Consider the following 12526-nt stretch of genomic DNA (forward strand, 5'->3'; position numbering starts at 1 on the left):
TCAAGGCTTCCATGTTATTTACATAAGTGTTCCAGTGTGTGCTGTTAACACTACCAGCACTACCAGCATCACCAGCACTACCAGCATCACCAGCACTACCAGCATCACCAGCACTACCAGCATCACCAGCAACAAGGTCTCAAGGCTTCCATGTTATTTACATAAGTGTTCCAGTGTGTGCTGTTAACACTACCAGCACTACCAGCATCACCAGCACTACCAGCATCACCAGCACTACCAGCATCACCAGCAACAAGGTCTCAAGGCTTCCATGTTATTTACATAAGTGTTCCAGTGTGTGCTGTTAACACTACCAGCACTACCAGCATCACCAGCACTACCAGCATCACCAGCAACAAGGTCTCAAGGCTTCCATGTTATTTACATAAGTGTTCCAGTGTGTGCTGTTAACACTACCAGCACTACCAGCATCACCAGCACTACCAGCATCACCAGCACTACCAGCATCACCAGCAACAAGGTCTCAAGGCTTCCATGTTATTTACATAAGTGTTCCAGTGTGTGCTGTTAACACTACCAGCACTACCAGCATCACCAGCACTACCAGCATCACCAGCAACAAGGTCTCAAGGCTTCCATGTTATTTACATAAGTGTTCCAGTGTGTGCTGTTAACACTACCAGCACTACCAGCATCACCAGCACTACCAGCATCACCAGCACTACCAGCATCACCAGCAACAAGGTCTCAAGGCTTCCATGTTATTTACATAAGTGTTCCAGTGTGTGCTGTTAACACTACCAGCACTACCAGCATCACCAGCACTACCAGCATCACCAGCAACAAGGTCTCAAGGCTTCCATGTTATTTACATAAGTGTTCCAGTGTGTGCTGTTAACACTACCAGCACTACCAGCATCACCAGCACTACCAGCATCACCAGCACTACCAGCACTACCAGCATCACCAGCACTACCAGCATCACCAGCACTACCAGCACTACCAGCATCACCAGCACTACCAGCACTACCAGCATCACCAGCACTACCAGCATCACCAGCATCACCAGCACTACCAGCACTACCAGCATCACCAGCAACAAGGTCTCAAGGCTTCCATGTTATTTACATAAGTGTTCCAGTGTGTGCTGTTAACACTACCAGCACTACCAGCATCACCAGCACTACCAGCATCACCAGCACTACCAGCACTACCAGCATCACCAGCACTACCAGCATCACCAGCAACAAGGTCTCAAGGCTTCCATGTTATTTACATAAGTGTTCCAGTGTGTGCTGTTAACACTACCAGCATCACCAGCACTACCAGCATCACCAGCATCACCAGCACTACCAGCATCACCAGCACTACCAGCACTACCAGCATCACCAGCACTACCAGCATCACCAGCAACAAGGTCTCAAGGCTTCCATGTTATTTACATAAGTGTTCCAGTGTGTGCTGTTAACACTACCAGCACTACCAGCACTACCAGCATCACCAGCACTACCAGCATCACCAGCACCACCAGCATCATCAGCACTACCAGCATCACCAGCAACAAGGTCTCAAGGCTTCCATGTTATTTACATAAGTGTTCCAGTGTGTGCTGTTAACACTACCAGCACTACCAGCACTACCAGCATCACCAGCAACAAGGTCTCAAGGCTTCCATGTTATTTACATAAGTGTTCCAGTGTGTGCTGTTAACACTACCAGCACTACCAGCATCACCAGCACTACCAGCATCACCAGCACTACCAGCATCACCAGCACTACCAGCATCACCAGCACTACCAGCACTACCAGCATCACCAGCACTACCACCACTACCAGCATCACCAGCAACAAGGTCTCAAGGCTTCCATGTTATTTACATAAGTGTTCCAGTGTGTGCTGTTAACACTACCAGCATCACCAGCACTACCAGCATCACCAGCACTACCAGCATCACCAGCACTACCAGCATCACCAGCACTACCAGCATCACCAGCATCACCAGCATCACCAGCACTACCAGCATCACCAGCACTACCAGCATCACCAGCATCACCAGCATCACCAGCACTACCAGCACTACCAGCATCACCAGCATCACCAGCACTACCAGCACTACCAGCATCACCAGCACTACCAGCATCACCAGCAACAAGGTCTCAAGGCTTCCATGTTATTTACATAAGTGTTCCAGTGTGTGCTGTTAACACTACCAGCACTACCAGCACTACCAGCATCACCAGCACTACCAGCACTACCAGCATCACCAGCAACAAGGTCTCAAGGCTTCCATGTTATTTACATAAGTGTTCCAGTGTGTGCTGTTAACACTACCAGCACCACCAGCATCACCAGCATCACCAGCATCACCAGCACTACCAGCACTACCAGCATCACCAGCAACAAGGTCTCAAGGCTTCCATGTTATTTACATAAGTGTTCCAGTGTGTGCTGTTAACACTACCAGCACTACCAGCATCACCAGCACTACCAGCACTACCAGCATCACCAGCATCACCAGCACTACCAGCACTACCAGCATCACCAGCACTACCAGCATCACCAGCAACAAGGTCTCAAGGCTTCCATGTTATTTACATAAGTGTTCCAGTGTGTGCTGTTAACACTACCAGCACTACCAGCATCACCAGCACTACCAGCATCACCAGCAACAAGGTCTCAAGGCTTCCATGTTATTTACATAAGTGTTCCAGTGTGTGCTGTTAACACTACCAGCACCACCAGCATCACCAGCATCACCAGCACTACCAGCATCACCAGCACTACCAGCATCACCAGCAACAAGGTCTCAAGGCTTCCATGTTATTTACATAAGTGTTCCAGTGTGTGCTGTTAACACTACCAGCATCACCAGCATCACCAGCACTACCAGCATCACCAGCAACAAGGTCTCAAGGCTTCCATGTTATTTACATAAGTGTTCCAGTGTGTGCTGTTAACACTACCAGCACTACCAGCATCACCAGCATCACCAGCACTACCAGCATCACCAGCATCACCAGCACTACCAGCATCACCAGCAACAAGGTCTCAATGCTTCCATGTTATTTACATAAGTGTTCCAGTGTGTGCTGTTAACACTACCAGCATCACCAGCACTACCAGCATCACCAGCACTACCAGCATCACCAGCACTACCAGCACTACCAGCATCACCAGCACTACCAGCATCACCAGCACTACCAGCATCACCAGCACTACCAGCATCACCAGCAACAAGGTCTCAAGGCTTCCATGTTATTTACATAAGTGTTCCAGTGTGTGCTGTTAACACTACCAGCATCACCAGCACTACCAGCATCACCAGCACTACCAGCATCACCAGCAACAAGGTCTCAAGGCTTCCATGTTATTTACATAAGTGTTCCAGTGTGTGCTGTTAACACTACCAGCACTACCAGCATCACCAGCACTACCAGCATCACAAGCACTACCAGCATCACCAGCACTACCAGCATCACCAGCAACAAGGTCTCAAGGCTTCCATGTTATTTACATAAGTGTTCCAGTGTGTGCTGTTAACACTACCAGCATCACCAGCACTACCAGCATCACCAGCATCACCAGCACTACCAGCACTACCAGCATCACCAGCACTACCAGCATCACCAGCAACAAGGTCTCAAGGCTTCCATGTTATTTACATAAGTGTTCCAGTGTGTGCTGTTAACACTACCAGCATCACCAGCACTACCAGCATCACCAGCATCACCAGCACTACCAGCACTACCAGCATCACCAGCACTACCAGCATCACCAGCAACAAGGTCTCAAGGCTTCCATGTTATTTACATAAGTGTTCCAGTGTGTGCTGTTAACACTACCAGCACTACCAGCATCACCAGCACTACCAGCATCACCAGCACTACCAGCACTACCAGCATCACCAGCACTACCAGCATCACCAGCACTACCAGCATCACCAGCACTACCAGCATCACCAGCACTACCAGCATCACCAGCACTACCAGCATCACCAGCAACAAGGTCTCAAGGCTTCCATGTTATTTACATAAGTGTTCCAGTGTGTGCTGTTAACACTACCAGCATCACCAGCACTACCAGCATCACCAGCATCACCAGCACTACCAGCACTACCAGCATCACCAGCAACAAGGTCTCAAGGCTTCCATGTTATTTACATAAGTGTTCCAGTGTGTGCTGTTAACACTACCAGCACTACCAGCATCACCAGCACTACCAGCATCACCAGCACTACCAGCACTACCAGCATCACCAGCAACAAGGTCTCAAGGCTTCCATGTTATTTACATAAGTGTTCCAGTGTGTGCTGTTAACACTACCAGCATCAGCAGCACTACCAGCATCACCAGCACTACCAGCACTACCAGCATCACCAGCAACAAGGTCTCAAGGCTTCCATGTTATTTACATAAGTGTTCCAGTGTGTGCTGTTAACACTACCAGCACTACCAGCACCACCAGCACTACCAGCATCACCAGCACTACCAGCATCACCAGCATCACCAGCATCACCAGCAACAAGGTCTCAAGGCTTCCATGTTATTTACATAAGTGTTCCAGTGTGTGCTGTTAACACTACCAGCACTACCAGCACCACCAGCACTACCAGCATCACCAGCACTACCAGCATCACCAGCATCACCAGCATCACCAGCAACAAGGTCTCAAGGCTTCCATGTTATTTACATAAGTGTTCCAGTGTGTGCTGTTAACACTACCAGCACTACCAGCACCACCAGCACTACCAGCATCACCAGCACTACCAGCATCACCAGCACTACCAGCATCACCAGCAACAAGGTCTCAAGGCTTCCATGTTATTTACATAAGTGTTCCAGTGTGTGCTGTTAACACTACCAGCACTACCAGCATCACCAGCACTACCAGCACTACCAGCACTACCAGCATCACCAGCACTACCAGCATCACCAGCACTACCACCATCACCAGCACTACCAGCACCACCAGCACTACCAGCACTACCAGCACTACCAGCATCACCAGCACTACCAGCATCACCAGCACTACCACCATCACCAGCACTACCAGCATCACCAGCACTACCAGCATCACCAGCACTACCACCATCACCAGCACTACCAGCATCACCAGCACTACCAGCATCACCAGCAACAAGGTCTCAAGGCTTCCATGTTATTTACATAAGTGTTCCAGTGTGTGCTGTTAACACTACCAGCACTACCAGCATCACCAGCACTACCAGCATCACCAGCACTACCAGCACTACCAGCATCACCAGCACTACCAGCATCACCAGCACTACCAGCATCACCAGCACTACCAGCATCACCAGCACTACCACCATCACCAGCACTACCAGCATCACCAGCACTACCAGCATCACCAGCACTACCACCATCACCAGCACTACCAGCATCACCAGCACTACCAGCATCACCAGCAACAAGGTCTCAAGGCTTCCATGTTATTTACATAAGTGTTCCAGTGTGTGCTGTTAACACTACCAGCATCACCAGCATCACCAGCACTACCAGCATCACCAGCACTACCAGCATCACCAGCACTACCAGCAACAAGGTCTCAAGGCTTCCATGTTATTTACATAAGTGTTCCAGTGTGTGCTGTTAACACTACCAGCACTACCAGCATCACCAGCACTACCAGCATCACCAGCACTACCAGCACTACCAGCATCACCAGCAACAAGGTCTCAAGGCTTCCATGTTATTTACATAAGTGTTCCAGTGTGTGCTGTTAACACTACCAGCACTACCAGCACCACCAGCACTACCAGCACTACCAGCATCACCAGCAACAAGGTCTCAAGGCTTCCATGTTATTTACATAAGTGTTCCAGTGTGTGCTGTTAACACTACCAGCATCACCAGCATCACCAGCATCACCAGCACTACCAGCATCACCAGCACTACCAGCATCACCAGCAACAAGGTCTCAAGGCTTCCATGTTATTTACATAAGTGTTCCAGTGTGTGCTGTTAGCACTACCAGCATCACCAGCATCACCAGCATCACCAGCACTACCAGCATCACCAGCACTACCAGCACTACCAGCATCACCAGCAACAAGGTCTCAAGGCTTCCATGTTATTTACATAAGTGTTCCAGTGTGTGCTGTTAACACTACCAGCATCACCAGCATCACCAGCATCACCAGCACTACCAGCATCACCAGCACTACCAGCACTACCAGCATCACCAGCAACAAGGTCTCAAGGCTTCCATGTTATTTACATAAGTGTTCCAGTGTGTGCTGTTAACACTACCAGCATCACCAGCATCACCAGCATCACCAGCATCACCAGCACTACCAGCATCACCAGCAACAAGGTCTCAAGGCTTCCATGTTATTTACATAAGTGTTCCAGTGTGTGCTGTTAACACTACCAGCACTACCAGCATCACCAGCACTACCAGCATCACCAGCAACAAGGTCTCAAGGCTTCCATGTTATTTACATAAGTGTTCCAGTGTGTGCTGTTAACACTACCAGCATCACCAGCATCACCAGCATCACCAGCATCACCAGCACTACCAGCACTACCAGCATCACCAGCAACAAGGTCTCAAGGCTTCCATGTTATTTACATAAGTGTTCCAGTGTGTGCTGTTAACACTTACTATTTCTTCGTTGTCATCTCCTCTTACTCTGTCCTCCTGTTTCTCATCTTCCTTAACCCCTCCGCTCTTCATCATCTATTCTCCCCATTCCTCCTTCCTTCTCTTCTTCACCTCATTCTTCTTTATTTTTTTCATATAGCTTCTCATTCATTCTCATATTTTTCATGTTGTCTATGTATCTCTTGTTCACTTCGCCTTTTTTGTTTTTCCAATTCATTTTCCTGCCCCCTCTCTCTCTCTCTCTCTCTCTCTCTCTCTCTCTCTCTCTCTCTCTCTCTCTCTCTCTCTCTCTCTCTCTCTCTCTCTCTCTCTCTCTCCCTCGTGTATCATGGAGCCTCTGATGCAGATTTTGTATTTAACAGACTGAAATATATTTTGTGTGGTGTGTGTGTGTCGTGTGTGTGTGTCGTGTGTGTGTGTCGTGTGTGTGTGTGTGTGTGTGTGTCGTGTGTGTGTGTCGTGTGTGTGTGTCGTGTGTGTGTGTGTGTGTGTGTGTCGTGTGTGTGTGTGTCGTGTGTGTGTGTCGTGTGTGTGTGTCGTGTGTGTGTGTGTCGTGTGTGTGTGTGTCGTGTGTCGTGTGTCGTGTGTGTGTGTCGTGTGTCGTGTGTGTGTTGTGTGTGTGTGTGTGTCGTGTGTGTGTGTGTCGTGTGTGTGTGTGTGTCGTGTGTGTGTGTGTGTGTGTGTGTGTCGTGTGTGTGTGTGTCGTGTGTGTGTGTGTGTGTGGTGTGTGTGTGTCGTGTGTGTGTGTCGTGTGTGTGTGTCGTGTGTGTGTGTCGTGTGTGTGTGTCGTGTGTGTGTGTGTCGTGTGTGTGTGTGTCGTGTGTGTGTGTGTGTGTCGTGTGTGTCGTGTGTGTGTGTGTCGTGTGTGTGTGTGTCGTGTGTGTGTGTGTCGTGTGTCGTGTGTCGTGTGTGTGTGTCGTGTGTCGTGTGTGTGTTGTGTGTGTGTGTGTGTCGTGTGTGTGTGTGTCGTGTGTGTGTGTGTGTGTGTCGTGTGTGTGTGTGTGTCGTGTGTCGTGTGTGTGTGTGTCGTGTGTGTGTGTGTCGTGTGTGTGTGTGTCGTGTGTCGTGTGTGTGTGTGTGTCGTGTGTGTGTGTGTCGTGTGTGTGTGTGTGTGTGTGTGTCGTGTGTTGTGTGTGTGTGTGTGTCGTGTGTGTGTGTGTCGTGTGTGTGTGTGTCGTGTGTCGTGTGTCGTGTGTGTGTGTCGTGTGTCGTGTGTGTGTGTGTGTGTGTGTCGTGTGTGTGTGTCGTGTGTCGTGTGTCGTGTGTGTGTGTCGTGTGTCGTGTGTGTGTCGTGTGTGTGTGTGTCGTGTGTGTGTGTGTCGTGTGTCGTGTGTCGTGTGTGTGTGTCGTGTGTCGTGTGTGTGTTGTGTGTGTGTCGTGTGTGTGTGTGTCGTGTGTGTGTGTGTCGTGTGTGTGTGTCGTGTGTGTGTGTGTCGTGTGTGTGTGTGTCGTGTGTGTGTCGTGTGTGTGTGTGTCGTGTGTGTGTGTTTGTGTGTGTGTGTGTGTGTGTGTGTGTGTGTGTGTGTGTGTGTGTTGTGTGTGTGTGTCGTGTGTGTGTGTGTCGTGTGTGTGTGTGTGTCGTGTGTGTGTGTGTCGTGTGTGTGTGTGTCGTGTGTGTGTGTGTCGTGTGTGTGTCGTGTGTGTGTCGTGTGTGTCGTGTGTGCGTGTGTGTGCGTGTCGTGTGTGTGTGTCGTGTGTGTGTCGTGTGTGTGTGTGTCGTGTGTGTGTGTGTCGTGTGTGTGTGTGTCGTGTGTGTGTGTGTGTGTGTGTGTGTGTGTCGTGTGTTTGTGTGTGTCGTGTGTTTGTGTGTGTGTGTGTGTGTGTCGGTCGTGTCGTGTGTGTCGTGTCGTGTGTGTGTGTGTGTGTGTCTGTGTCGTGTGAGTGTGTGTCTGTGTGTTGTGTGTGTGTGTGGGGTGTGTGTGTTGTGTGTGTGTGTGTGTGTGTCGTGTGTGTGTGTGTGTGTCGTGTGTCGTGTGTCGTGTGTCGTGTGTGTGTGTCGTGTGTGTGTCGTGTGTGTGTCGTGTGTGTCGTGTGTGTGTCGTGTGTGTGTCGTGTGTGTGTGTCGTGTGTGTGTGTGTGTGTGTGTGTGTGTGTGTCGTGTGTGTCGTGTGTGTGTGTGTGTGTATGTGTGTGTGTGTGTGTGTGTGTGGGGTGTGTGTGTCGTGTGTGTGTTGTGTGTGTCGTGTGTGTGGGGTGTGTGTGTCGTGTGTGTGTGTGTGTCGTGTGTGTGTGTGTCGTGTGTGTGTGTGTCGTGTGTGTCGTGTGTGTGTGTCGTGTGTCGTGTGTGTGTCGTGTGTGTCGTGTGTGTGTCGTGTGTGTGTGTGTCGTGTGTGTGTCGTGTGTGTGTGTGTCGTGTGTGTCGTGTGTGTGTGTCGTGTGTGTCGTGTACTCACCTAGTTGTACTCACCTAGTTGAGGTTGCGGGGGTCGAGTCCGAGCTCCTGGCCCCGCCTCTTCACTGATCGCTACTAGGTCACTCTCCCTGAGCCGTGAGCTTTATCGTACCTCTGCTTAAAGCTATGTATGGATCCTGCCTCCACTACATCGCTTCCCAAACTATTCCACTTACTGACTACTCTGTGGCTGAAGAAATACTTCCTAACATCCCTGTGATTCATCTGTGTCTTTAGCTTCCAACTGTGTCCCCTTGTTACTGTGTCCAATCTCTGGAACATCCTGTTTTTGTCCACCTTGTCAATTCCTCTCAGTATTTTGTATGTCGTTATCATGTCCCCCCTATCTCTCCTGTCCTCCAGTGTCGTCAGGTTGATTTCCCTTAACCTCTCCTCGTAGGACATACCTCTTAGCTCTGGGACTAGTCTTGTTGCAAACCTTTGCACTTTCTCTAGTTTCTTTACGTGCTTGGCTAGGTGTGGGTTCCAAACTGGTGCCGCATACTCCAATATGGGCCTAACGTATACGGTGTACAGGGTCCTGAACGATTCCTTATTAAGATGTCGGAATGCTGTTCTGAGGTTTGCTAGGCGCCCATATGCTGCAGCAGTTATTTGGTTGATGTGCGCTTCAGGAGATGTGCCTGGTGTTATACTCACCCCAAGATCTTTTTCCTTGAGTGAGGTTTGTAGTCTCTGACCCCCTAGACTGTACTCCGTTTGCGGCCTTCTTTGCCCTTCCCCAATCTTCATGACTTTGCACTTGGTGGGATTGAACTCCAGGAGCCAATTGCTGGACCAGTTCTGCAGCCTGTCCAGATCCCTTTGTAGTTCTGCCTGGTCTTCGATCGAGTGTATTCTTCTCATCAACTTCACGTCATCTGCAAACAGGGACACCTCAGAGTCTATTCCTTCCGTCATGTCGTTCACAAATACCAGAAACAGCACTGGTCCTAGGACTGACCCCTGCGGGACCCCGCTGGTCACAGGTGCCCACTCTGACACCTCGCCACGTACCATGACTCGCTGCTGTCTTCCTGACAAGTATTCCCTGATCCATTGTAGTGCCTTCCCTGTTATCCCTGCTTGGTCCTCCAGTTTTTGCACCAATCTCTTGTGTGGAACTGTGTCAAACGCCTTCTTGCAGTCCAAGAAAATGCAATCCACCCACCCCTCTCTCTCTTGTCTTACTGCTGTCACCATGTCATAGAACTCCAGTAGGTTTGTGACACAGGATTTCCCGTCCCTGAAACCATGCTGGCTGCTGTTGATGAGATCATTCCTTTCTAGGTGTTCCACCACTCTTCTCCTGATAATCTTCTCCATGATTTTGCATACTATACATGTCAGTGACACTGGTCTGTAGTTTAATGCTTCATGTCTGTCTCCTTTTTTAAAGATTGGGACTACATTTGCTGTCTTCCATGCCTCAGGCAATCTCCCTGTTTCGATAGATGTATTGAATATTGTTGTTAGGGGTACACATAGCGCCTCTGCTCCCTCTCTCAATACCCATGGGGAGATGTTATCTGGCCCCATTGCCTTTGAGGTATCTAGCTCACTCAGAAGCCTCTTCACTTCTTCCTCGGTTGTGTGCACTGTGTCCAGCACTTGGTGGTGTGCCCCACCTCTCCGTCTTTCTGGAGTCCCTTCTGTCTCCTCTGTGAACACTTCTTTGAATCTCTTGTTGAGTTCTTCACATACTTCCCGGTCATTTCCTGTTGTCTCTCCTCCTTCCTTCCTTAGCCTGATTACCTGGTCCTTGACTGTTGTTTTCCTCCTGATGTGGCTGTACAACAGTTTCGGGTCAGATTTGGCTTTCGCTGCTATGTCATTTTCATATTGTCTTTGGGCCTCCCTTCTTATCTGTGCATATTCATTTCTGGCTCTACGACTGTTCTCCTTATTCTCCTGGGTCCTTTGCCTTCTATATTTCTTCCATTCCCTAGCACACTTGGTTTTTGCCTCCCTGCACCTTTGGGTAAACCATGGGCTCATCCTGGCTTTTTCATTACTCCTGTTACCCTTGGGTACAAACCTCTCCTCAGCCTCCTTGCATTTTATTGCTACATATTCCATCATCTCATTAACTGGTTTCCCTGCCAGTTCTCTGTCCCACTGAACCCCGTTCAGGTAGTTCCTCATTCCTGTGTAGTCCCCTTTCTTGTAGTTTGGCTTCATTCGTCCTGGCCTTCCTGCTTCTCCCTCCACTTGTAGCTCTACTGTGTATTCGAAGCTTACAACCACATGGTCACTGGCCCCAAGGGGTCTTTCATATGTGATGTCCTCGATATCTGCACTACTGAAGGTGAATACTAAGTCCAGCCTTGCTGGTTCATCCTCTCCTCTCTCTCTTGTAGTGTCCCTTACGTGTTGGTACATGAAGTTCTCCAGTACCACCTCCATCATCTTAGCCCTCCAAGTATCTTGGCCCCCATGTGGGTCCAAGTTCTCCCAATCTATCTCCTTGTGGTTAAAGTCACCCATGATCAGGAGCTTTGCCCTGCATGCATGAGCTCTTCTGGCCACTCTAGCTAGTGTGTCAACCATCGCTCTATTGCTCTCGTCGTACTCTTGCCTTGGCCTCCTGCTGTTCTGTGGTGGGTTATACATCACTGCTATTACCACCTTGGGACCTCCAGAGTGAAGTGTTCCCACTAAGTAATCACTTTCTTCTCCGCTATCTTCTCTCTCCAGCTCATCAAAATTCCAGCGATTTTTGATCAGCAACGCCACTCCTCCACCCCCCCTGTTCCCTCTGTCTTTCCTCAGGATTTGGTATCCCGTTGGAAAGATGGCATCTGTTATCATACCTGTAAGCTTGGTTTCTGTGAGAGCTATGATGTCCGGTGATGCTTCTTTGACTCTTTCTTGCCACTCCTCCCACTTATTTGTTATTCCATCAGCGTTTGTGTACCATACCTTCAGTTTCCTTTCCAACACTGTGGTTTGGGGGGCCTGTGAGGGTGGGAGACCTGGTGGCATACTGTGGGGTTCTATAGCTTGGTGTTGGGTGGAGGCTGTGGGTATGGATTGTAGGGTGTGTTGGGATGGTGTGATAGGTTGTATGGTTCTGAGAGTAGTTGTGTGTGTGCTTGCCCTTGCTGTTCTGTCCTGCTCTGACAGACCTCTGCTGGTTCCCTCCTTGTCTCTTTTCCTAGCTCCTTTCGCTTTTTTGTCCTCTCCCTCAGCTGCTGTCGTTCTGATTTTGTTCTGTCTCTGTCTAGGAACACCCTCTTGTACTCTTCCGAGTATTTCAATCGTGGTTTCTCTTGGAGGATCCTGTTCCGCACTGTTTCCGTCCTGAGAATCAGCTTGATTGGTCGGTTTCTCACCTTCGAGTACCCCCCTATTCTCTGAAAATTTACAATCTCGTCCCTCTCTTCACCTATTTCTGTTATGATTTTCTCAATCTCCTTCCTTTCTTCCTGCTTCCTTTCAGTGTGTGTCCTTTCCTCTCTCTCCTGAAGCCCATGGATAAACACTGATTTTGCCCTTTCTTCCTCGCATTGCCTCACCCTCTGTGGCTCTGGATCCTGCCTGTATGTG

The sequence above is a fragment of the Cherax quadricarinatus genome, chromosome 7 (assembly GCF_038502225.1).
Source record: "Cherax quadricarinatus isolate ZL_2023a chromosome 7, ASM3850222v1, whole genome shotgun sequence".
In the NCBI taxonomy this organism is placed as follows: Eukaryota; Metazoa; Arthropoda; class Malacostraca; order Decapoda; family Parastacidae; genus Cherax; species Cherax quadricarinatus.